The sequence below is a fragment of the Cynocephalus volans genome, chromosome 15 (assembly GCF_027409185.1).
Source record: "Cynocephalus volans isolate mCynVol1 chromosome 15, mCynVol1.pri, whole genome shotgun sequence".
Lineage (NCBI taxonomy): Eukaryota > Metazoa > Chordata > Mammalia > Dermoptera > Cynocephalidae > Cynocephalus > Cynocephalus volans.
This window is the reverse complement of record NC_084474.1, coordinates 81,473,408-81,499,262: the sequence shown is the minus strand read 5'-3', so window position 1 is coordinate 81,499,262 and position 25,855 is coordinate 81,473,408. Positions and strand designations below refer to the sequence as shown.

The 25,855-nt window shown below is 43.1% G+C and overlaps 1 long non-coding RNA gene across 5 annotated transcripts in view; it reads right to left on the bottom strand.

Annotated features, from left to right (window-relative positions):
* Window positions 1-5,657: 5,657 nt before the first annotated feature.
* Window positions 5,658-25,855, bottom strand: part of LOC134363934 (uncharacterized) — a 244,855-nt gene continuing 224,657 nt past the window's right edge. For all 5 annotated transcript variants that reach the window (XR_010021782.1, XR_010021786.1, XR_010021784.1 and 2 more), the window contains 2 exons: window positions 6,373-6,541; window positions 5,658-6,288 (listed from right to left, as the gene is read on the bottom strand). This is a non-coding gene — a long non-coding RNA (uncharacterized LOC134363934). The remainder of the gene's footprint in view (window positions 6,289-6,372; window positions 6,542-25,855) is intronic.

Below are 25,855 nucleotides of genomic sequence, written 5' to 3'. Positions count from 1 at the left end.
ATGCAACTTCAATATTTACCGGGAAGCTACAGTAATCGAAGCAGTATGGTATTGGCAAAAGAATAGACAGATAGATCAATGGAACAGACTAGAGAGCATAGGAATAGACTCAAGTAAATAAAGTCACTTGATCTTTGACAAAGGAGCAGAGATAATCTTTTCAACAAATGATGTTGGAATAAATGGACATCATATGCAAAAAATCAATCAATCAACCTAGGTACACATCTTACACCCATCACAAAAATCAACCAATGGATCATTGACCTAAATGTAAAATGCAAAACTATAAAACTCTCAGAAGATAACAAAGAAGAAAACCTAGATGACCTTGGGTATAAGGATGACATTTTAGTATAACACTAAAGGCACAATATGAAAAAACTAATTGATAAGCTGGATTTCATTAAAATTTAAAAATTCTGATCTGCAAAGACATTGTCAAGAGAACAAAAAGACAAGCCACAGACTCAGAGGAAATATTATCAAAAGACACATCAAATAAAAAAATATAAAGAAATGTTACCCAAAATGTACAAAAACCTTTTAAAAATCAAGAATAAGAAAATGAATGACCCAATTTTTAAAAATGGACAAAAGACCTGAACAGACACCTCATCAGAGAACATGTACAGATGACAAATGAAATAAACATATGAAAATACGCTGCACATCATCTGTTATCGAGATAGCACTACACACCTATTAGAATGGCCAAATTCCAAAACACTGAGAACACCAAATGCTGGGGAGAATTTGGAGCAACAGGAACTCCCATCATTGGTGGTGGGAATGCATACAGCCACTTTGGAAGGGAGTTTGGCAGTTTCTTATCAAACTAAACATACTCTTACCATAAGATCTAGCAACTGCACTTCTTGGTTTTTACCAAAATGAATTGAAAATTTATATTCACACAAAAACCTGCACAAGAAGGTTCATAGCAGCTTTATGCATAATTGTCAAAACCTGGAAGCAACCACGATGTCCTTTAGTTGGTGAATGGACAAATAAACAGTGGTACCATCCAGACAATGGAATATTATTCTGCACTAAAACAGAATGAGCTGTCAAGCAATGAAAAGACATGCAGGAACTTTAAATGCATATTACTAAGTGAAAGAAGACAATCTGAAAATGTTACATACTATATGATTCCAACCATATGATGTTGTAAAAAAGGCAAACCTATGGACACTGTAAAAAGATGAGTGGTTGCCAGGGGTTAGAGGGAAGGAGGGAGAAATGAACAGGTGGAGCACAGGAAATTTTAGGGCAGGGAAACTATTCCGTATGATACTATAATGGTGGATACATAACACTATGTATTTATCAAAACACACAGAACCATAAAACACAGAGTGAACCCTAAGGGAAATTATGTATCAATATTGGTTCATAATTTGTAATAAATGTGCCACATTAACGAAAGATGCTAATAATACGGGATATCAGGGGAGGGGAAGAGAAGATATGGGAAGTCTACTTTCGATTCATTTTTTTTGTAAACCTACAACTGCTCAAGAAAATAAAGTCTATTAATTTAAGCACATATGTATAGCTTAATGACTTTCATATCCTTTGAACCAAGGATTCCACTTCTGAGATGCTCTTGAAATACAGAACATACTAGAAGGGAAACTTTATTTATAGAAGGGAAAAATGTTAGCAACCTATAGTCACTCACAACGACATGGATAAAAGCAAATTTCAAAATGGTAATTGAAAAGGTCATGGAATAACACGGACAATGCTTGTAGAAAAATGCAAATGGAAAAAAAATTGGAACGTACTTCAAGATGACTTATATAAAAAAACTGTATAAAATACACGAATGGGTTACAGCACATGATAATTGCTATTATTTTACCAAGGGTCATGAGATTATGGATAACTTTTTATTCTCTTTTTCCAATTTGTATATATTTATTGATATATCTTCTCAAATATATATACATATATATATACACAAACACACACACATATATATATATATGAGACCACACACACACACACACACACACACACACACACAAGTACTTCAAAAAGTTCATGGAAAATTTTGTATTATCTTTTAATTCTGTTTTCATAAATGTTTTGAAGTATCCTCATACATATTATATACTATACACACATATACATATATATATATATCCACACACATATATATATGTGGGTCTAAAGGTCTATAAGTCCTCTAGCTAAATACAGCCAGACAGCTAATAACAATGGCATGCCTCCATGTCCTCTTCCACCCTTTCTTAGGAGCTTACTACATGGAAGCCACTGTTTTCAGTACTTTAAGTTCTGACTCACTCGGGGTAACTCTCTGTCACAAAGCCTGATGGCATGGAGGTGTTTATGTGCAGCCAGAGCAGTTGCCCTCTGAAGCTGTGGCTTATTCAAGGGATACTTACTGAGAACACAGTAGAGTCACAGATGTGCTTTGAGAATACAAAGATAAATGGGATCTAGAAATTTAGAGAGCAGAAGAGCAGATTAAGAATCTACTCACTCATCCACCCACCCAGCAGGCGGTTTTTTTTTTTTTTTTTTTACTAATTCCTTACTCGTGTCCAGGCACTGAAGATGCACATAGAAATAAAACCTCCAGCTTTTAAGAACTCCCAGTCTAGTTACCCCAGAACCCTGTATCTTCCAAACTATGACATTTCTGAGAATGGAAAGGCACATTAACCGTACAAGAAGCTGGAGCAACAGGCATAAACCAGAATTCTGTCAGCAACACTGGGTGTCTGGTCATCCTAAGTCCCCCTTCACAGTGCAGCTCCTGAAGGGCAGGAGCCATCTACAAACCCTCCCTGCTTATGCTAATTGACTTAAACTGACTTTTTGGGTATTTATTTCTAACTCTGCCTCCATCTCAAGCATTTCAGATCAAGTATCTGTGAATCATAGGTCAGGTTGACTCATTTCAAAGTTTCCAGGTTGTGAATGAAAACGGTGTTGATGGCTTGGAGGAGGATCAAAACCAGGGAGAGACAATGCGACTTCCTCTGCCTTCTATAACAACGCAAACCAGATTTGCAAGCGTTTTTGTAAAAGAAGGAAGGCAGCTGCTGAGAAATTTGCAGTGAGCCAAGGGTGGTAAATGGAAATGACCCACCATTCTTTTTTTTTTTTACCTTATTTACCATGTATACCTTGCTTATACTGCCTTTTGTTGTTGTTGTTGACATGAAAAATACCCCTGCTGGACTTTTGGAAGCTCACTTATATAGAGATTCAGAGCCTGTAAAATTATGCGGGGTTTTTTTCCATATAAGAAAGGGAAAGGGGAAGGAAGGAAACCTGGGCTGAGCACCTACTGCAGAATCTCATTTCATCTCAAGAAGCCCAGCAGAACAGGAAGTGAGGCTGAGAGGGTTTAAGCCACCTGCCCCAAGGAGCTTGGTGGCCCAAGAGCCCCATAGACTCAGGGCTCATTTCTCACGTTCAAACGTGTTCAACCAGGAACATTTAACCAAAGAGGTGTTGAGGAACGGAAGCTCACAGTAGGGCCGCAAACAAAGTGCTGGGACCAGGAAAGCCAAAACCTCAGAGACTCTGCGGGCTATGGCTCCCACATAGCTCCCACGCAGATCCCATGCAGTTTTCACACCCATCCATGCTGCCCTTTCTCCTGCGGCGCCGTGCTGTGTCGCCAGACCAATGTGCGATGCCAAGACAAGGGGCCACAATTCTCACCTCATGTAGGAAAGGCTGTCTAGGGCCCTCAGGGAAACCCAATGGCATCTGAATCAGATCCTGTGACCCTTGTGGTCCAGAACCTCAAAGCAGGGGAATACCCTTCGCCCTCGGCTTGCCACAGAGCCTCAGGGTGTAGGTGAGAAAACCCCACCTATGAATCATGGCAGCTCAGAACCTTCTCTGGGCCTCCCTCAGAATCTTCTGAAGGGCTTGGCACATGTCACCAGGGGCCAGGACATCTGCACAATTGTTCTGTGAAGCAGGAAGATTGCATGGGTTTTTGTGGTCTCTTAGGATGTCTCATCAACTCACCTATCTGCAGGTGACAAGGCTTATAAGTGCTAGATGAAATACAAGTGGGTATGGTTTTCAAATTTTTAATGTTTAGTGGATACTCAGTGAATTGGGAATCATGACATTAATAGACAGAAGCCCAGAGAAGGTAAGTGACCTGTCTAAGAACACAGAGCTGGAATTAGACAAACCAGGAAGCAGAACTCAGGTGCCCATCATCTCTCTCTTCCGTCATCATACTTGCCTTGCTCAGAACAAAAAGAACAAAAAAAGCAAAGAAAAAATATCCACTTTAATTGGATGACAAAGTTACAGAAAAAGAGAAGTAAAATCCAAAGGCAACACAATCCCGACCATGGGTTCTTGGTGACATTGTCTCAGCTGACAGTCCTTGGCTGGAGCTCAATCAGGAACTGCCTTTTCCCACCTCAACACATAGTGGAGGCGGAGGGTGAGCTAAGAGTACATTCCTCGTGTCAGCCCCGGTGGCACTGAGTAAGCCCTGTTATTCAGAGTCTAAGAGCTTAAAGAGGCTCACTGAGTCCACTGTGCAGATGGGAAGAATAAGGTCCAGGGAGAGGAAGTGCCCTGCCCAAGGGAACTAGCTGGCTATGGGCAGAGCTGACACCAGATCCAACATCACTCACTATCCAGTCCTGTGGAATTCCCGGGGCTCAGTGCACTTCCCCAGATTCTGAGGACAGGGAATTCTGGTCCCTTTGGCCATCCTCAGAATTTCACATAATTCTGTCTACTGGTTTGGTATAGTCTCCAAGGCAGGTGACTAGTTTTGATGACATGTGTTGTAGCTACCAAAAGATAGCAGTGGATGTGGTCAGTATGTCAACATACACATGAAAAGGAATCTGGAAGTATAATGAATGGGGAAGCAGATATAGAATTTACGTGTTCGGTCCACATAAAAGGCGGTATATCCACCCAATGTAATAAAACTATGTAGCAGTTAAAAAGAATGAGATGGCTAACAGGAAAAGCACTACTTGATATGTTGCTTTTTGAAAAAAAGGTAAATTGCAAAATACTCTGTTTATCACAGGTCTGCAAAGCAGTATTCTGTGTGTGTGTGTGTGTGTGTGTGTGTGTGTGTGTACATAAGTGCATTAGAAATCCAAGGATGCGCTCCAAAATGATAACAAATTTTACCTAAGCAGAGATAATGAGGAGGCAAGGATTGGAGATGTGAGCTAAAAGGACTTTAGGTGTATTTGGAAAATGTTTTCCTAAAATTAATGCTTTCACTTAATATTTATGTAATTATAATTTTTTTTTATAAAAAGAGAAAATATAAAGAGAATTTTAATGATTCATCTGTCTATTCATTCACTCTTTAAGCACCTACTATGTGGCAAGCTTATGTTCTAACATGGGGGAGGAGGTTTACTTGCTTGGGAAGCATAATGACGTATGTTACAAGGGCTCTGGTGAAAGAAGAAAACAGAGCAGCAGGAAAATAAAGAAAGTGATCTCTATGTTTTACAGGAGATCCGGAGGCCAAAACAGAGTCTCTCCAGTAAATTCTGCCACAGCCTGCCATCTTGAAGCATAATGATCATGACAACAGTTTGCAAATGGACAAATCTTTTATTATTTTAAAGGAATTTCCATTGTCTTTGACTACAGTTGAAGTTCTCAAAGCAATATAATAGTACCTAAAGAATAGTGTGTGGTTCACAAACATATAACCTACACACACAGATGGAGATGGTTTTGTTGCTTTTAAAAGGCACTGACTCTTTAGCTGTTTTTATCAGTCCATATGGTTTCCTCCACGAGGCTAGAAATGGTCTCTGCCAAAATTGCTGTTTTGATTTGGGTTTCTAAAAAAAACTCATGGGAACCCTGCAGTGTGAGAGGGGGATGGCCTCACAGGGCTCCAGGGAGGAAAATATAAAGCATTTGATGTGAATTACCTAAGAGCTGAAATTGAGTGCAAATATCTCCTTGTAACAACTGCTATATAATTAGCCATCCTGATGGAATCCTTTCAAAACCAAGACAGTTCAGCAAGGAAGTTTAATTGAAAATAAAATTTCCAGACCAACTATTCTGTCAAAACCACATTAAAAGTAGATGGCTCAGCAGTGACCAAATCACGGGTAAAATGTATTTTGTGTAATGAGAGATGGGGGAAATGGTGGCGATTTTCTAGGCTCCTTTTTCCTGCTTGATGTGTCCCTTTTGTCTCTGGGAAAAGGTATTCAGTTCTCTTCGGGTGAAGGTTACTGCTGGGGCTGCCTCCTAAGCCAAGTGCATCACAGTCTTCTGAAAAGAAGAAGCCAGAATTAAAATCTCAGAGACAGGGAAAGAGAAGAGAAGGTGACACTGGCCATCCAATCTGTTCATTACCCGCACAAGGACACGTTCCATTGTAGGAGGACCACATCTATCCATCAGCTTGAGCAGAGGGCGACAGTGACCTGCGACTGCCTTCAGCACCTGGACTTTCATCTTTGCTACTTATCAGCTGTGTGATTCTGCCACGTTACTTCACATCTCTGAGTAGCAGTTTTCTCATCTTAAAAAAAAAGAAAAAAAGAAAAGGATCGTTTGTTATTCCCGCACCTCCAGGTCGATATGTGAACTATCAGCTGGCACTCGAGACAGAGGGACTGCGTGCGGCATGAGGAGGGCTGGGAGGTGAACCGGATGCCTTCTTGATGCTCAGGAGGGGCTGGTGTGCGGACCAGCAGCAGCCGCATCACCCAGGAGCCTGTAATCGGTGCAGAAGCTCGGCCCACACAGAAAAACTGACAGGGAATCTGTATCAAACAAGTGCTCCTGGAGCTGTGAGCCACACTGGCCTGGGCTACCTCTCAGGTGTGTGATTCTGCATCATGTGATCTGTCTGTATCAAGAGAAAGTGGTCTTTAAGCTTCTCTGGGGGAGGAAGCAGATTCCCCAGGGGGCCAGTGCCCTGGACCGTCATCCAGCTTTCCTGCTTCCTGCCCACAGAAGGGAAAGTCCAGGCCAGAGCCCCAGTGACCTCCCAGAACCAAGGTTTTGATGATGGCACTCTCTACCAACTGGGCTGGGCCACTTTTGGGTCCACGGCACGTCATCACAGATGTCCCCTATGCTGGGGAACAAGCCCTGTCTGTAGAGAGGACGATGGCAGCAGCTGGTGAAAAGCAAATGGGAAAGGAGGCCTAAGAACTTGGAAGGAGATGCAAAAGCACAGTGGGTCATCTCCTCTCGCCTGATTCTGTGCTGAATCACGGAGCCTGTGTGGTGTGAAACCCTCACGATAGAAAAGGAAACATCACACACACACACTCTCTCACAGATGTTCTTGTGTATGCACAGACCTCTCTAGGATGACAGCCCACACATGGCTGGCATCGACTGTTCCCTTGGGCCACTGCAGCTACTACTAATGATGGTTAGCTGGATGGATAAAAGCCTAGCTTCGGAGTCAGAAACTTGGGTACAAATCATGGCCCTGCTTCTCATAGCTGTCCAGCTTTGGTAAGTGGATACCTCTGAGCCTCCTGGTGTCATTTTTAAAAATGGCAATTACAACAGCTAATGTGTAGCAAGTGTTATTCTAAGCACTTTATGTTTATTAACTCATTGACTACTTGTAACATACTATTATTATTCTTGGTGTACAAATGAGAAAGCTAAAGCACAGAAAAGCAAATTTATTTGCCCAAGGCCACACAGCTAATAAATGTCAGAACCGGGATTCTATGGGTGGTCTGACGGCAGCCTGTACTGGAACCATCATGCAGGATGCTCTCACAGAATTGTTGGGAGATTTATGTGAGGTCACAAAAATTAAATGCTTACCAGGCCACCTGGCAAAGAGTAAATGCTCCATAAATTATAACTGTTAGGTATCATTTAAAAATGAATTTCTCGGTTAGCCAGGAAGACATGGGGTGCTACAGCATCCAAGTGGCCGATGAGAAGGGGAAGTTACTGCCTGCAAAAGTACTGTTCCCCGACAGGTATACATCCCTACCAGTCAGCAGCTGGCATTCTGCCTAGGAATTATGGCACAGAGCAGGAGTTTTGGTGCTCTGCCTTTTGAATCTTTCTGTTGACCTCTCATGGGGAGCCCCACAGAAACCTAAGCCAGGGCAGTGGCAGCAGAAACAGATCTGACATCTGTCTGGCAAGAAGTATAACAGTTCCCAATCTGAGCTGGATAGACCTAATCCCTAAGGCAATGGACATGTACGGGTTGAATTACTGCTTCTGAAATTCCCTGCAAATGGCTAACCAAACAGATTTGGGGAAAGATCCGTCCTACAGAAGAGGCAGCATTAGCTCAAAAAATTGGCAATAGTAGAAATCTGGTGTGGAGGACTCTGTTGGTTGCTGAGTTACCAAACAGCCACAGCTCTCTTCTTCACTATTAAAATATTTCCCGTTCTATTCTGGTACAGGTCACACAGCAGTGTGCTCAAAAGAAGTACATGACAGGGGGAAGAATTGGACCCAGCCTGAAATGGCATGGTGACCCTGTTATCTCTACTGGGGATGGGCCAGGAGGACACCGGGCCAGGCTGGCCAAGGAGACATAAGGAGAAGTTGACAGGGGATTTCTGAGGAAATTATTTTTCCTAATAGGAGATACAGGGTTTCAGTAAAAAGGACTCATTTTCCTGCATGATACTTCTTCCTGCTTGAAATGCTGTTATGACAGGTGCTGTCTGCAGCAGAAAAGTGCATCACAGAGATGCTAATCCAATAGCCTGCTGTGGTTGTGCTATCAAATGCATCCTTTCTGATACATCTGCTGATAGCAGGTGCTGGCAAGGATGGGAGGAAACAGAAACGCCTGAGCCCCGCTGGTGGAAGTGTAAATTTGTACAGTCATTCTGGAAAACAATCTGACAGTACTTGTGAAGTATGAGTGTGTGCTATGACTAATCCATATCAGTGCTGGTCCATAGCACAGAAACTCTCCCACAGTCCCTCCATGGACAGGTGTGAAATGCTCCTCACAGAACAAGGCTGGGGTGACCTAGTGTACACCAGCAGGGGACAACGAAAGTCAACAGGGCAGAACCTAAGGAAAGCAAAGGGTAGAAGTAAGCCCTCCTATGAACCACGTATACACAGAGCACCAAGATGGCTCTAAAAAAGAGTGTCAAGTAAGAAGAGAAACCAGACTGACATCTATGGCAGAATCCCATTTGTCTGAATTACAAACAGATATCCAATCAGAACAAGACAGGAGTAGATGTGCATGCAGGACATGCAGCAAACTCATTAGGGCAGATGTCTGCAGAGGAGCAAAAAGAATGGGAATGAAAAGAGGGAGAACAGAAGCAAGAGAGGGGTCTTGCAGAGACTAGTGATAATATGCCTTGAACGAAGGAAGCATTCACAATAAAATTCAAAAGAAAAAATGTCACCAGATTTGGAGTCAGAAAACCCAGCTATAAATGTTCTCATGATTCTTACTGGCTTTGGCAAGTAACTTAACAGAGCCTCGGTTTCCCCACAGTAGAGTAGATATGAAGAATGGTCCCACACAGCAGTTGTGCGAGCATCTGAGATCGTGTGTGGACAGCCTGAGTTTGGAACGTAGCAGGGGCTTCATGGATGGATGGCAACTGCCAGTAGCCCTCACGACTCAGCTTTGTCATCTGCAAAATGGACACTATTACATGCCCCACTCAGCACAATCATAGTGAGGTTTAAATGAGGCATGACACATGAAGGACAAAAAGTAGGGTCATAACATCTGGGAGCAGCACCCTGCCCCCACATGCCTGATAGGGCAGTGGCTGTTTCAGGCTGTCCTACTATGACACCACTTCGGAGCACATGGGGCCCTACACATTCATGAACATACGTACACACACACACACACACACACACACGCACGCACGCACACACACACACACACACGCATTTATATATATATGTATACATATATTTCTTTTTCTTCTATGGCAATGACTAATGTTTAATTGAATAAGGCAGGTAACAAAAAAGAGAAAAAATAAGCAGAAAAGAAAAGAGGAAACTGTCAGACTCCTGTTACCCCAGTAGGTAAAATCTTCATTTTTCCAAGGATGAGCTCACCTCTCCCTATGTATGCAGGTATTCAGTAATCCCAGGAAAGACACAAGGCCTTCTGTGATTGTCACATCACAGATTGTCACCTCTCTCCTTAGGGTCTTCCTCTTCTTCACGATGTCCCCTCTGGGGGGAGATTCCAAGGTGCGGGAGTACCAGGATCCCTAGGGCCCATTTTGTTTCTAATGCTGCCCCCAAATACATTCAGCTGCAGAAAGCTCCTTCCAGCACATAGCCTTCTCTTCTTCTGGAATGTGTCTCGTAAATAAACTTTCCAAATAGGCATACAAGGTCGAACTGAGGCTTTCATACCTCCTGACATATTGTTGTTCCAAAACACCAATTTATGCTGCCACTGGCAATGGAGGTATACGCCAGCTCCTACAAATTCTTAGAATAAACTCCAAGAGCTATTATTATAATTTTTGGTAACTTGCTGGGAGTGAGATGCCACAGTTGCCGTCTTCTGGTAAGCACTACTGTGACTCCTGGATTCACTGGCACCCTGTTTTCCTCCTATGAGCTCTATCTGCCTATAAAGAGATGTGTCTCTAATAGGCAGGCCTGAGGAGGGGGGTGGGGGGTGGGACAGTGAGAAAGTTGGGGAGGCGGGGAGTGGCAGCCTAAAGCCACCTGGGAAAGAAGGAAGAACTGAAAAATAACAAATGGGAGTGCTTGCATGAAAAGCTGCAATTAAAAAAATCTCATGTCCATTGAGGACACGTCTATATAAAATGTGGCACAGCCTTGAGGAACGTGAGTGAGAGATGACAAGAAAATGAAGACTAGCTTTGTAGTTGGGGCAATTATGGCTCTGGGAATTGAGCATTCTTTATATTTTTTTACAGATGTGATTATGTTGATTTTCAAAAAGATAAAAAAAAAAACCCAAAAAGAATGTGAGTTAGAGAACAGAAAAATAAGAGAGGTATCAGGAAAGAAAAGAAGAAAATGACAAAATGAGGGCCTCTCATCGTTTAGACCCTTCCAGGGCATCTTTTAGGGATAAAGGTAAGGTCAAGTTCCTTCTCCACGTGGGGAGGCCTCACGTCACTGCTGCAGCCCTGTCACTGGTCGCTTCTGCTATCCCTGGCTCCATCTCTCCAGTCCCCAGGCCTTGACACAGGCTGGGACCTCACCGGGCACCCCTCTGGCTGCTCTGTCGAGCTAATTCCCTTTCTTCCTCTGGTTCCAGTCTAAACATCAGTTCTCCTGGGAAGCCCCTGTGCAGACTCACTGCCTGGTCTCATCACCGCAGTGAGGGTTTGGCTGGGCTGCTGCAATAGCTACCTCCTGATTGGAAGGATAACCATCTCAGGGAGCAGATACAAACACGTGACCTGTGCCAGCAATGGAAGAAGGACCGGCCTGGGGGATGGGACAGGCAGAACGGGCGGGACAATGAAAGAGAGGGAGAGGTGGCCCTGAGATGACTCCCTACCCCACATAGCTGATCCAATGGATGCTTCATTGTTGGTTTTTGGGGTTTTTTTCGTTTGGTTTTTTTTGGTTTGTTTGTTTTTTTACTTTTTTTGGTGGCTGGCCAGTAAGGGGCTCTGAACCTTTGAACCCTTGGTGTTACAACATCACACTCTAACCAGCTGAGCTAACCGGCCAGCCTCCAACTAATTCTTTAAAAACTTATTTCTCAAGTGCCTGTTATCACCAAGACACTGGTGAGGAATTGCAAAACCGAGGCCTTTCCTTGAGTGTCGAAGCTGGCCAGGGAGGCAAGGCTTCACCTTGCGGAATGTTAGAGAGTCATGAAGAAATGGAGAGTAAAATAACAGAGCGAGACTGTCAGAGGTTACCCGAGCGTGGGCACTGCATGGCCTGCCTTCAGGAGGCAGGGCCACTATGGGCTGCAAAGGAAGGTCCTCTGGGAGCCCAATTTGAAGGTTGATCACAGGGTGGGGGTGGGGTGGAGGGGTGGCATCCAGTGTTCAAGGCCTGGAGCTCAGAGGCCAGCGAGGAGTCCCTTGAGGCCAGAACAGAAAGGAAATAACTGCGAGTCCTGGGAAGATGTATTAGGACCAGAATTCTGAGGACCTTGAAAGCCAGCAGAGAAGTCTGTGCTGGAAAAGAAGGGTGAAGACTGCAGAAATCTGTGCCGTTGATCAGAGCTGATTGTGGGGGGACTAGACTAGGGGGCAGCCCCCAAGGGAGATTAGATAAAGAACTCAGTTAGGAAATTCCTCCAACCATCAAGGCAGAAAGGGAGGCAGAAAGGGAGGTATTGGATCTGTCACGTTCCACCTGCGTGGAACTGCACTGGAGCAGATGGAACTTCAGAATTCTTTCCCACTCAGGGTTCCAGGGTGACAGTTCAAACCTGTTTGCCTTGTAGGCTATATCAGTCAGGAGTGGTGATGTTACGCTGCTCTAACATGTATCCCCAAATTTCAGTAGCTTAAAACAGCAAAGATTAATTGCTCCTTCAGGCTACATGTCCATCACGGGTCATCCAGAGATGGTGTTCAGTGTTAGCACCATCCACACCAGGCTAATGGGGAATCCCTCTACAGAGCACGGCCAGGCAGCAGGGCAGGAGAGAAAGAGACGTCTAGAGGGTCTCTTGGTATCATTCTAATGTGAAGGTCAGAAATGACATGCAGCTTCTGCTGACTACTTGTTGGCCAGAACTGGTCACAGCAACAAGAAAGTGCAAACCTACTCTCCGGAAGGTGGGCAGTCAGAAAAAGTGAATGGCCTAAGAACATTGCCTTTCAGGTCACATGGAATTGACTACTCATTCATTCAGCTAGTAAGAATTTATTTTAAAATGGCATGCCCTGCACCCAGCCACTCCCATTCTCACTATCTTCTATTTTCTTCACTGTACTTGGCACTATCTGAAATGGCTTCATTGTTTATGGACCTGTCATCTTTTATTGCCTGTCTGGTTCTAAGCTCCACATCTTCCTTGTTTGCAGTGCTGGGTGTATAGCAGGGTGCTCAGCAGATATTTGTTGAATGAGAGGATGAATGAATACTTAAGTCCCACGAGGGCAGGGGCGTCGTCAGCTTCATTCACTGCCGTGCACCAGTGCGCACAATGCCCAGCACGTAATCGGAACTCTGGCCACTGAGAAGTCAGCCAGCTTTTCATGCTGCAGCTTGAAGTGATGTCACTCAGACTTCTTCTTCCGCAGGCACTTAAGCTGAAGACCAGCCTTATCATGTGCAATGCCTTTTGGTTAGCAGTTCAACCCTGAGACCCCCTCACTACCTTCAGGGCTTTTGATTGGTATGGGCTGAGGACACAGGGACCAAAGAGGAGAGAAACCAAAGTAAAAAAAAAAGGTAGAGAAGGGACAGTGGAGGGGGATGTAACTAGCCCTTGCACACTCGTGCCCTTGCTAACTTGTGCCCATGCACATGAGCTGTAAATGCTGAGCTTTCTAGTCTGGCTTCTTCAGGAACCTGCTGTACGACCTCAGGCAAGTCATTCTCCTCTAGGCGTCCCTTCCCCTAATGGCAAAATCTAGGCACTGAAGAACAGTTCTAAGGGTCCTTTTCCAGATCTAAAGTACTAGGAACAAAAAACCATCTACAGCCATGTTTCTCAGAGCAGGGTCCACGGGGCTAGGGCTTTTTCAAGGCTTTTGTTGGCCTCACATACAGCATATCAAATGCATCAAATGTACCCATAGCTTATATTAAAAAATAATTCCTGTGTAACTGCAGAAGTTGAGCTGCACCTGACAAGTTGACATCAAGTTTTATAACTATATTTAACTGTTTTCATTTGGCAGGTTTTTTCATATTTTTAAACTACTAATTACACGTATTAGTTCTCAAACTTATTTGTGAGTCCTTGAAGTAGAGATAGGTCCAAGGCACTCTGTTTATAGCACCTACCTGATCAAATGGTCTTATCTAAGACGTCTGCTAAAAATGCCATTTGCTGGGCCCCAGCCCAGACTCACTGAATTAGAAAATCTGGTGGGGGAGTCCAGAATCTCCATTTTAGCAAGTTTCCCAGATGATCATTTGCAAAGTGAAGTTTGAAAATCACTGCCACAAAAAGGAGCTGAGAAAAGGGGGCTGGGGGGGGCAATTTAAGAGGAAGAAGGAGGGTCACAAAGGTGAGCAGAGAAGGGGGCAAAACGGGTGACAGTGCACGGCTCGTGCTTTGCATGTATGCACACGCATCTCTGCTCACGCGCGCCCATGTGTTCCACCAGGGTAAGTACTTTGCAAAAGCATGACTCACCCACCGCTGGGTCCTCCTCCAGCCCCGGGAAACACTCATACTCCATCTGTGCCTGCACTCACCAGGGTGATGTGCAAGAAATGTTAACGTTTCCAACACGTACTGGGCATGCTGCTTGAGGACCGAAGCCAGGGACAGTACTGCAGGAAGGAATATAAATATCGCTGTCACCAGATGTTTGCTGTGATTAGTTTCATCTCAGGTTAGCTACTAGCTCCATCAGTGAGTGGTTTCAACTCATCCACGAAAAAGGTTTTGATTAACTTTTTTTTTCATTGATAGATAAAATTGTACATGCAGCATGATGTTTTGAAGTATATATACACTGTGGAATGACTAAATCCAGCTAACTAACATATGCGTTACCTCACATAGTTAACATTTCTGGGGTCAGAACACTTTAATCTTTCATTCACTCAAATCATTTATTCATTTCACCAGCACTTATTAAGCATATTTCAAGAAGACAATACTGTTAAGTATAGTCACCGTGTTATGTGATAGATCTCTTAAACACTCAATAATGGTGCTTTTAGATTTCTATGCTTTTTTCTAACCAAATAGTTTTTTTAGCTTACAAATAAAATATTACAATTTTTGTAATTTTATCAAAAATTGTGTAATATTGATTTTTTTAAAAAATACGGATAATTAGTGATGTTTGCCCAGTCTTAATCTTCTGTGGATCTATGTCAATCCACACATTTCTGTGCAGATGCTAGGGGGAGAGAGAAAACCTTTCACTTCTTCTTGCTTTGTTTGTTTCCTGTTGTTGCCTGAACCTGCCACTAATGCATTTAGGAAGAGAGTTCTAGCTGAATGCTGTGTTCTGCTAGATGATGCAGCCTTGAAAACACGCTAAAATAAATCGAGTTGGTTTCCTCCTCCTCATAGATGAAAATGAAGAATAGGTTTTGCAGCAACTGAGAGAAAATGATTTTAAAAAAACAAATCTTAATGCCAAAGGGAAATGCAGCTTTACTACACAGAGGGCCTCAGACTGCCCACGCTCCCATCCCCCACCACAGGGAGCAGCCCTCCAAACGCGCCCCCCCACCATGACCTTCTAAGCATCTGCTAGTTGGGAGAGTGAAAAATAGCCTCCTTTCCTCCCCCCCAGTGTTAACGAGGATCCCTACTGAGATATAGTTAATCACATCAATTAAGAGCCTTTTACACTTGGCCTTGGCTGCCAGGCACGAGCCCTGTGTCCTCGGGAAGGTGGGTTAGATGAGCAGCCAGTCATGTCATGAGATAATTAAAATAGATATATTTTTCTTTTTCTCCTCCACCTATGTTTTTTCATTTTTTTTCTTTTTTTAGTTTAGGCTTAATTTACATACAGTAAAATGCTCAATTTTTAAATAAACAGTTTGATGAGTTTTGACAAAGGCTTCTACCCAAATACACCAAACCACCAAGACACAGAACATTTCCCTCACCCAGCAGGTGTCCTTGTGCCTTTCCCAGTTCTCTTGCCCTCCTCCCAGAGGCAACAACTGTACCGATTTCTAGCACCATCGATTAATGTTGCATGTTCTAAACATGTATATAGATAGAATCATGTTATATGTTTATATATGAGCATGAATAATAAGCAGGAACAGGCAGCTTCTAATGGGGATATAAAACAGAGTACAAACTTTGGAAACCACTCCAGCAGTTCCTCCAAAGTTTACCCATACAGTTACCATACAACGCAGCAATTCCACTCCTAGGTATACACATATCCAAGACACATGGAAACACACATCCACCGAGAGACCTGTAAACGAACCTTCAGAGCAGCATATTCATAACAGCTGAAGGATGGAAACAGCCCGAGGTCTATCGACTGATGAATGAACAAACAAAATCCACACAATGGAACATTGGGGTGCAGAAAAAGGAATTGAGAACTGATACATATTACAACGTGGACGAACTTTGAAAACGTTACGGTAAGTGAAAGGAGTCCGTCATAAAAGACCACATAGGGTACGGTTCCATCTATATGAAATGCCTACAGTGGGCAAATCCATAGTGACAGAGTAGATTAATGGTTTCCCAGGACTTGGGGTAGAAGGGAGATTGGGAGGTGATAGCTAAAGGGTACAGACTTTCTTTCTGAGGTGATAAAAATGTTCTAAGATTGGTAAACTGTAGAGTATGTGAAGTACATCTCAACAAAGCTGTTTTATAAAAATATTCAGAATCAACAAAAGTAGAGACAGTTGTGATGGGTGGAGAAGACAGAGCAGTTTTCCTTCAGTGGAACTTTAATTGAAGGAGTGCTTGGTATTGTGGTCCAAGAACCTCATGCCATGTGGGGAACACGACTGGTGTCTGGGATGGTCTCCTTCCCATGAGAAGATTCTGGGTTTGCTGATTTTCCCAGGGATCCCGGCCTCGTCTCCTGAATCTAAACTCCAAAAGTCCGGGAACTACTCATCAGACTCATTCATTCACTCCACAAACACTTCTTAAGCTTGTATTTAGTAGAAAGCACATAACCACACCTAGTCCTGTCATATTATCTCCCCGCTCTCAAGTGGCTGCGTTTGTAAGGACACGTCAGCTGTCTCTGTGTGTTGGATCCTGCGTTTGTCGGGTGATCCTAGAAGAGGGGTGGTACAAAGAGCCCATTATTAGAGAAAGGCCAAGAACTCTGAGGGCCAATGGAACTGGTTCTAAATGCTGATTTTACAAGTTATTAATGCGTGACTTCACCTCTTCCCGCTTCACATTCTTCACCTGCAAAGACCAATAACCTGACCTACGGTCAAATGATGAAGAGGCCCAGCTCTGGGAACCCAACCTTGGCTCTCCCACTTACATGCTGTTTGTAACTTCAGGCACTTTCTTAACCTCTCTGTGCTTTACTTCCCCACATTTAAAATGGGATGGTGAAAATAATAATAGCTTGCACTATGCAGAACTAGATGTGCTAACACATGTAACTAGGGGTCAGCAAACTTTTTTGTCAAGGGTCTGATATGGATTGTGCCCCCCAAGCTTTATGTATAAGTAGCTTGATTCCCACTGTAACTGTTGAGGGTGGGAAATCCTATTACGGTAATTGAGATGGGGGGCCTTGAAGAGGTGATTAGATTGTGGGACAATGCCATAGTGAACTGATTAATAATGGTAGCCAGGGGCATGGTTCTGAGGGCTTTAAAAGAAGAGCACAGGAGAGGTTAGTCTCTCTCTGCTCCACCATTTCTGCCATGTGAGACCCCAGGGTCACTGTCGCCACCAAGACCCTCACCAGATGTATTCCCTGGACTTTGAACTTCCCAGCCTCTGAAACTGTAAGCAATGAATTTTGTTTCCTTATAAATTACCCACTTCCAGGTACTTTGTTATAAGCAACAGAGACAGACTAACACAAGGCCAATAGTAAACACTTGGGCATTGTGGGCTGTGTGATCAGTGTCACAGCTGCTCATTTCTGTCATCATAGCGTAAAAGCAACCGTAGACGATAGGTTAAAAAAAGAGGTGATGCCTTGTTCCAATAAAACTTTATTTATGGACAGTGAAATCTCCATTTCCTCTTCATGTATCACAAAATATTATTCTTCTTTCAATTTTTTTCTCAGCCATTTAAAAATGTGAAACCATTCTCACCTCCTGGGCTGTATGAAAACAGGTGGTGAGTCACAGTTGGCCCATGAGCCACAGTTTGTCACCTCCTGAAGTGAAGCACTTAGAGCAGTGTCTGGCACAGAGTAAGCACTCATTTTTTTTTTTTTTTTTTTTTTTTTATTTTATTTTATTTTTTTAATTTAATTTAATTTTTTTTTTTTAAATTTTATTTTGTCGATATACATTGTGGCTGATTATTGCTCCCCATCACCAAAACCTCCCTCCCTTCTCCCTCCCCCCCTCCCCCCCAACAATGTCCTTTCTGTTTGCTTGTTGTATCAACTTCAAATAATTGTGGTTGTTATATCTTCTTCCCCCCCCCGTTTGTGTGTGTGTGTGTGTCTGTGTGTGTGTGTGTGAATTTATATATTAATTTTTAGCTCCCACCAATAAGTGAGAACATGTGGTATTTCTCTTTCTGTGCCTGACTTGTTTCACTTAATATAATTCTCTCAAGGTCCATCCGTGTTGTTGCAAATGGCAGTATTTCATTCGTTTTTATAGCTGAGTAGTATTCCATTGTGTAGATGTACCACATTTTCCGTATCCACTCATCCGATGATGGGCATTTGGGCTGGTTCCAACTCTTGGCTATTGTAAAGAGGGCTGCGATGAACATTGGGAAACAGGTATACCTTCGACTTGATGATTTCCATTCCTCTGGGTATATTCCCAACAGTGGGATAGCTGGGTCGTATGGTAGATCTATCTGCAATTGTTTGAGGAACCACCATACCATTTTCCATAGAGGCTGCACCATTTTGCAGTCCCACCAACAATATATGAGAGTTCCTTTTTCTCCGCAGCCTCGTCAGCATTTATCGTTCATAGTCTTTTGGATTTTAGCCATCCTAACTGGGGTTAGATGGTATCTCAATGTGGTTTTGATTTGCATTTCCCGGATGCTGAGTGATGTTGAGCATTTTTTCATATGTCTGTTGGCCATTTGTATATCTTCCTTAGAGAAATGCCTACTTAGCTCTTTTGCCCATTTTTTAATTGGGTTGCTTGTTTTCTTCTTGTACAGTTGTTTGAGTTCCTTATATATTCTGGATATTAATCCTTTGTCAGATATATCTTTTGCAAATATTTTCTCCCACTCTGTTGGTTGTCTTTTAACTCTTTTAATTGTTTCTTTTGCTGTGCAGAAGCTTTTTAGTTTGATATAATCCCATTTGTTTATTTTTCCTTTGGTTGCCCATGCTTTTGGGGTCGTATTCATGAAGTCTGTGCCCAGTCCTATTTCCTGAAGTGTTTCTCCTATGTTTTCTTTAAGAAGTTTTATTGTTTCAGGGTGTATATTTAAATCCTTAATCCATTTTGAGTTGATTTTAGTATACGGCGAGAGGTATGGATCTAGTTTCATTCTCCTGCATATGGATATCCAGTTGTCCCAGCACCATTTGCTGAAGAGGCAGTCCCTTCGCCACTGAATAGGCTTGGTGCCTTTGTCAAAGATCAGCTGACAGTAAGTGTGTGGGTTGATTTCTGGATTCTCTATTCTATTCCATTGGTCAGTGTGTCTGTTTTTATGCCAGTACCATACTGTTTTGGTTATTATAGCTTTGTAGTATAGCTTAAAGTCAGGTAGTGTTATGCCTCCAGCTTTATTTTTTTTGCTCAGCATTGCTTTGGCTATGCGTGGTCTTTTATTGTTCCATATAAATGTCTGGATAGTTTTTTCCATTTCTGAGAAAAATGTCTTTGGAATTTTGATGGGGATTGCATTGAATTTGCATATCACTTTGGGTAGTATGGACATTTTCACTATGTTGATTCTTCCAATCCAAGAGCATGGGATATCTTTCCATCTTCTTGTATCCTCTCTAATTTCTCTCAGCAGTGGTTTGTAGTTCTCATTATAGAGATTTTTCACCTCCTTGGTTAACTCAATTCCTAAGTATTTTGTTTTTTTGGTGGCTATTGTAAATGGGCAGGCTTTCTTGATTTCTCTTTCTGCATGTTCACTATTGGAGAAAAGAAATGCTACTGATTTTTGTGTGTTGATTTTGTATCCTGCTACTGTGCTGAAATCATTTATCAATTCCAGCAGTTTTTTTGTAGAGGTTTTAGGCTGTTCGATATATAGAATCATGTCATCTGCAAACAGGGACAGTTTAACTTCATCTTTTCCAATCTGAATGCCCTTTATTTCCTTCTCTTCTCTGATTGCTCTGGCTAGTACTTCCAACACTATGTTGAATAGGAGTGGTGAGAGTGGGCATCCTTGTCTAGTTCCTGTTCTTAAAGGAAAAGCTTTCAGCTTTTCCCCATTCAGGATGATATTGGCTGTGGGTTTGGCATATATGGCTTTAATTATGTTGAGATACATTCCCTCTATACCTAACTTATACAGGGTCTTTGTCATGAATGAGTGCTGAACTTTATCAAATGCTTTTTCAGCATCTATAGAGATGATCATATGGTCCTTGTGTTTGAGTTTATTAATATGGTGTATCACATTTATTGATTTGCGTATGTTGAACCAACCTTGCATCCCTGGGATGAATCCCACTTGATCATGATGAATAATTTTACGTATGTGTTGCTGTATTCTGTTTGCTAGTAATTTAGTGAGGATTTTTGCATCTATATTCATCAAGGATATTGGCCTGTAGTTTTCTTTTTTGGTTATATCTTTACCTGGTTTTGGTATCAGGATGATGTTTGCTTCATAGAATGAGTTTGGGAGATTTGCGTCCGTTTCAATCTTTTGGAATAGTTTGCAAAGAATCGGTGTCAATTCCTGTTTGAATGTTTGGTAAAATTCTGCTGTGAATCCATCTGGTCCTGGGCTTTTCTTTGTTGGGAGCCTTCTGATAACAGCTTCAATCTCCTTTATTGTTATTGGTCAGTTCAAGTTTTCTACGTCTTCACGGTTCAGTTTTGGGAGCTTGTGTGTGTCCAGAAATTTATCCATTTCCTCCAGATTTTCAAATTTGTTGGCGTATAGTTGTTTATAGTAGTCTCGAATGATTCCTTGTATTTCAGATGAATCAGTTGTAATATCGCCTTTTTCATTTCTAATTTTTGTTATTTGAGTCTTCTCTCTTCTTTTTTTTGTTAGCCATGCTAATGGTCTGTCAATTTTATTTATCTTTTCAAAAAACCAACTTTTTGATTCGTTGATCTTTTGAATTGTTTTTTGGTTTTCAATTTCATTCAGTTCTGCTCTGATCTTAATGATTTCTTTCCGTCTGCTAACTTTAGGTTTGGATTGTTCTTGTTTTTCTAGTTCTTTAAGGTGAAGTGTTAGTTTGTTCACTTGCCATCTTTCTATTCTTCTGAAGTGAGCATTTAATGCAATAAATTTTCCCCTCAATACTGCTTTTGCAGTATCCCACAGGTTTTGGTATGATGTATCATTGTTTTCATTAGTTTCAATAAATTTTTTGATTTCCTGCTTGATTTCTTCTTGGACCCATATGTCATTAAGTAGAATGCTGTTTAATTTCCATATGTTTGTATAGTTTCCAGAGGTTCGTTTGTTATTAATTTCTAGTTTTAATCCATTGTGGTCTGAGAAGATACATGGGATAATTCCAATTTTTTTGAATTTATTGAGACTTGATTTGTGACCTAATATGTGATCTATCCTGGAGAATGATCCATGTGCTGATGAGAAAAATGAATATTCTGAGGTTGTTGGGTGGAATATTCTGTAGATATCTGCCAATTCCAATTGGTCTAGAGTCTTGTTTAGACCTTGTGTTTCTCTACTGATTCTTTGCCTAGATGATCTGTCTAATATTGACAGTGGGGTGTTCAGGTCCCCTGCTATTATGGTATTAGTGTCTATTTCCTTCTTTAGGTCTAACAGAGTTTGTTTTATAAATCTGGCTGCTCCAACATTGGGTGCGTACATATTTATGATTGTTATGTCTTCTTGATGGATCAGTCCTTTTATCATTAAGTAGTGTCCCTCATTGTCTCTTTTTATGGTTTTTAGTTTAAAGTCTATTTTGTCAGATATAAGAATAGCTACTCCAGCTCGTTTTTCTTTTCTGTTTGTATGGTAAATCTTTTTCCATCCTTTCACTCTTAGTCTGTGTGAATCTTTATGGGTGAGGTGGGTCTCTTGTAGGCAGCATATAGTTGGGTCCTGCTTTTTGATCCAGTCAGCCAGTCTGTGTCTTTAAATTGGGGAATTTAAGCCTTTTACATTAAGAGTTGTTATTGAAAGGTGTTGATTTATTCCTAGCATTTTATTGGTTGTTTGGTTGTCTTAAGTGTCTTTTGTTCCTTGCTTTCTGATTTACTGTTTGTTTTCTGTGTTTGTTGGTTTCTTAGGTTGTAGATAGTGTTTTTGTTCGCTTGTTTTCTCTTCATGAATGCCATTTTTATTATACTAGTGGGTTTAGATCTTTCTTGGGTTTTTATGGCAGTGGTAGTTATTTTTCAGGAACCAAACCCAGTACTCCCTTGAGGATTTCTTGTAAGGGTGGTCTTGTGGTAGTGAACTCCCGCAGTTTTTGTTTGTCTGAGAAATATACTATTTGCCCCTCATTTCGGAAGGATAGCCTTGCAGGGTAGAGTATTCTTGGCTGGCAATCTTTGTCTTTTAGTATTTTGAAAATATCATCCCATTCCTTTCTAGCTTTTAGGGTTTGTGATGAAAAGTCTGATGTTAACCTGATTGGGGCTCCCTTATAGGTGATTTGACACTTCTCTCTTGCAGCTTTTAAGATTCTCTCTTTATCTCTGAGTTTTGCCAATTTGACTATGACATGTCTTGGAGAATGTCTTTTTGGGTTGAATACATTTGGAGATCGTTGAGCTTCCTGGATCTGAAGATCTGTGATTTTTCCTATACCTGGGAAGTTTTCTGCCACTATTTTGTTGAATATGTTTTCAATGGAATCTCCATTTTCCTCCCCTTCTGGAATACCCATGACTTGGATATTTGATCGCTTATGGTTGTCTGATATCTCTCTCAGATTTTCTTCAATGTCCTTGATTCTTTTTTCTTTCTTTTTGTCTGCTTGTGTTATTTCAAACAGCCCATCTTCAAGTTCAGAGGTTCTTTCTTCAACTTCGACAAGCCTCCTGGTTAAACTCTCCGTTGTGTTTTTTATTTCGTTGAATAACTTCTTCAGTTCAGCAAGTTCTGCTACATTTTTTTTCAGGACATTGATTTCCTTGTACATTTCCTCTTTCAGATCCTGTATACTTTTCCTCATTTCATCATGATGTCTAGCTGAGTTTTCTTGTATCTCATTCAGTTTCCTTAGAATTATCACTCGAAATTCCTTGTCAGTTATTTCAAGGGCTTCTTGTTCTATAGGATCTAGAGTTTGAGATTTATTAACTTTTGGTGGTGTACTTTCTTGATTTTTTGTATTTCTGGTATCTTTTTTTTGGTGTTTATTCATTGTGGCAGGGGGTTTCACAGTCCACCGGTTTGAGACTAATGACTAACTAGGATGTTGCTGTGGTTGCCAATTTCGTATGGCTCCCTCCGTGACTGCTCAGTTGGCCTCTAGTGCCTTGTGTGTGTGGTTGCCTCGGGTCTTCGGCTTCTCCGGGGAGCCACCTTTCTGGTCAGCTTGGACTCTGCTGGGCTGGTGGATCACGTACCACAGGGTGTGTGATCTCTGTTGAGCTTTCACTTCCTGTGCAGGACTTCTCCCTGTTCTGTGTGCTCTGGCCCAGGCTGTTAGATCGTGCAGTGGCGACCCCACCGGGTGTGTGGTTTCTGTCGAGTCTCCGCCTCCCTGGCCGCACGTCTCCCCACTCTGTGCGCACTGTGCTGGGCTGGGGCGTGTCTTCTGCACCCCTCGTCTATCAGCTGGGCCTTCAAGACCCTGCTCGGCACTGCCTCGCCCAGGAAGTCTACCAGGTTTCTGCTAGGCACAGACGACCGATCTCTCTGGGTGCCTTTGTAGCACTATGTAGATCTTTCTCGGGTCTTGTTCACCTTTGTATCCCCCCAGCATAATCCGAGTCTAGCGCCCACCTGCAGCCTGGTCTCCGGCAGGTTCAAGCGGACCTGGGAACTCTCCTACCACACTATTCCCAACCAGAAATTGGTTAGGCTTTTTTCCAAACTGGTGGCCGCAGAGATGGTATCTGCCTCCCAGTAACAGGGAGTTTACCTGGGGCCAGAGTCCAGGGTATGGTGGAGTGACAGTCGGCCCGCCCGTACTTCCTTGCCCTCCCGAAACTGGCCCGGGACGCCCCCCGCCACCAGCCCCGCCAGAGAACCACGGAGGGAGTGGGAGCGAAGGCCGGTCCGCAGGCTCCGGAAAGCCTGGTGCCAGGCCAGCAAATGGGAGGGCTCAGTGATGGCCGAGCAGGGCGTAGCTGCCCGCACCTGGGAAAATGGAGGCAGCACCTGGCGGTGAGTGGCCTGGTGGTGCAGGCGGGACCCGCGTGGGCATCCACCCCCCGAACAGAGCTGTGCCAGGGGTCACTCACAGTGCTGTGCCAGGTCGGGTGCTCGCTCTCTGTCTCTGGTTTGCCGCCTTTTCCAGTTCTCGGCCGCTGCCGCCTCAGGCTGTTCAGTCGCGGCGCGGCTCGGGCGCTCCCAGGAATCTTCTTTAATGCCGGCCTGAAACCTCGAATCCTGAATAGGGCAGCTGGCCGCCTTCAGCACGGGCCCCGGCCTCCGGGATCCTGGCTGCATCCACAGCAGCCCTGGCGCCGTGTTCCCTGTTTCGAGACTCGCTTTTGCAGCTAAGAAACAGTTCTTTTCCTGCTCCACACTTCAAAGCTGTTGCCTGTAAATGAGGCAGCCTCTCCTGCCGGGGGCAAAGTGGCGGTCACCCCCCACGACCGGTCAGCAGCAGCAGTCCTCCCTTAAGAGATGGCGAGAGGAAGGTCCACAAGTTTCCCGGCTGCCTGAGGCCCAGTGGCCGCCTTTTTCACCTCAGCTACTCCGCGCCAGCCGCCGCAGCCGCTGCCATCTTGAAAAGCCCAGAGTAAGCACTCATTACCCTCTAACTGCACCTCAGGCAACCACGGCTGCACATTGACTGTGTGCTGAGCCGTGTGTCAGGCCATCTAGTGCTGCATCTCATTGAAACTGCATCATAATCATGCAAGGTGGGTAACGAAATACCTCCCAAGTCTCAGTTGAGAAAGCAATGACTCAGGTGAGCATAGTGGCAGAGCCACAGTAAACCCAGTTCTTTCTGACATGAGCCCCTTCTTCTTACCCTTATGACATACTGTGCTGGCCACCAGGGCACAACAGGGAACCGACCCACTCAGGCTCAGCTGAAAACCGCACAAACCATGATTTAATTAATTTCGAGACGTGTTACAGAAAACAAGAGCTGGAGGGAGGAATAAGAGGACACTACACAGTGAGCAGTGAGGGAGACCCTTGGAAAAAGGCCCCTGCGGGCTGTGAACAGCCACGTGTCTGGGGCTGTACCAAGTGCCAAAGAGATGAGGCTGGACAGGCAAGTTCATCCTGGGTCCCTGCTGCAGAGGGCTTAAGGAGAAGGTCGTCTCTTCTGCAGGTGGTGGAAGGAGATCCTGGTCCCAACTTCCTCAAGGGGAACCTGGCAGCCTATTAGCCTAAATAGCCCTTGATCCAGCCATTACACTTTATGAAAATATGTCCTAATAAAATAGGGAAAATATTCACAAATATTTAGCTATAAAAATATGCACTGAAGTATTGTTTATAATAGTGCAAAAGTGGAATTCATCTGAAGTGTCTGCCCAAGACACTCAGGAAAATGCGAAGGATTTTGTCACTTCTGCCTTCACAATGGGGAAGACAGGAGTCTGAGTGACCATGTAGTGATGGAGCAGAAGCACCCATGTGGATGTGGAAAGATATTTGTCATATACTCAGACAAAGAGCTGTTTATAATCAGCTATTTATACACATATATAAAACAGTATGCTAATATGCACGACAGTATCCTAATACACATATGTATCAGTTCATTTAATTAGTTAACTCTGAATGATAACATTAGTGTTTTTTGCTTTTTCT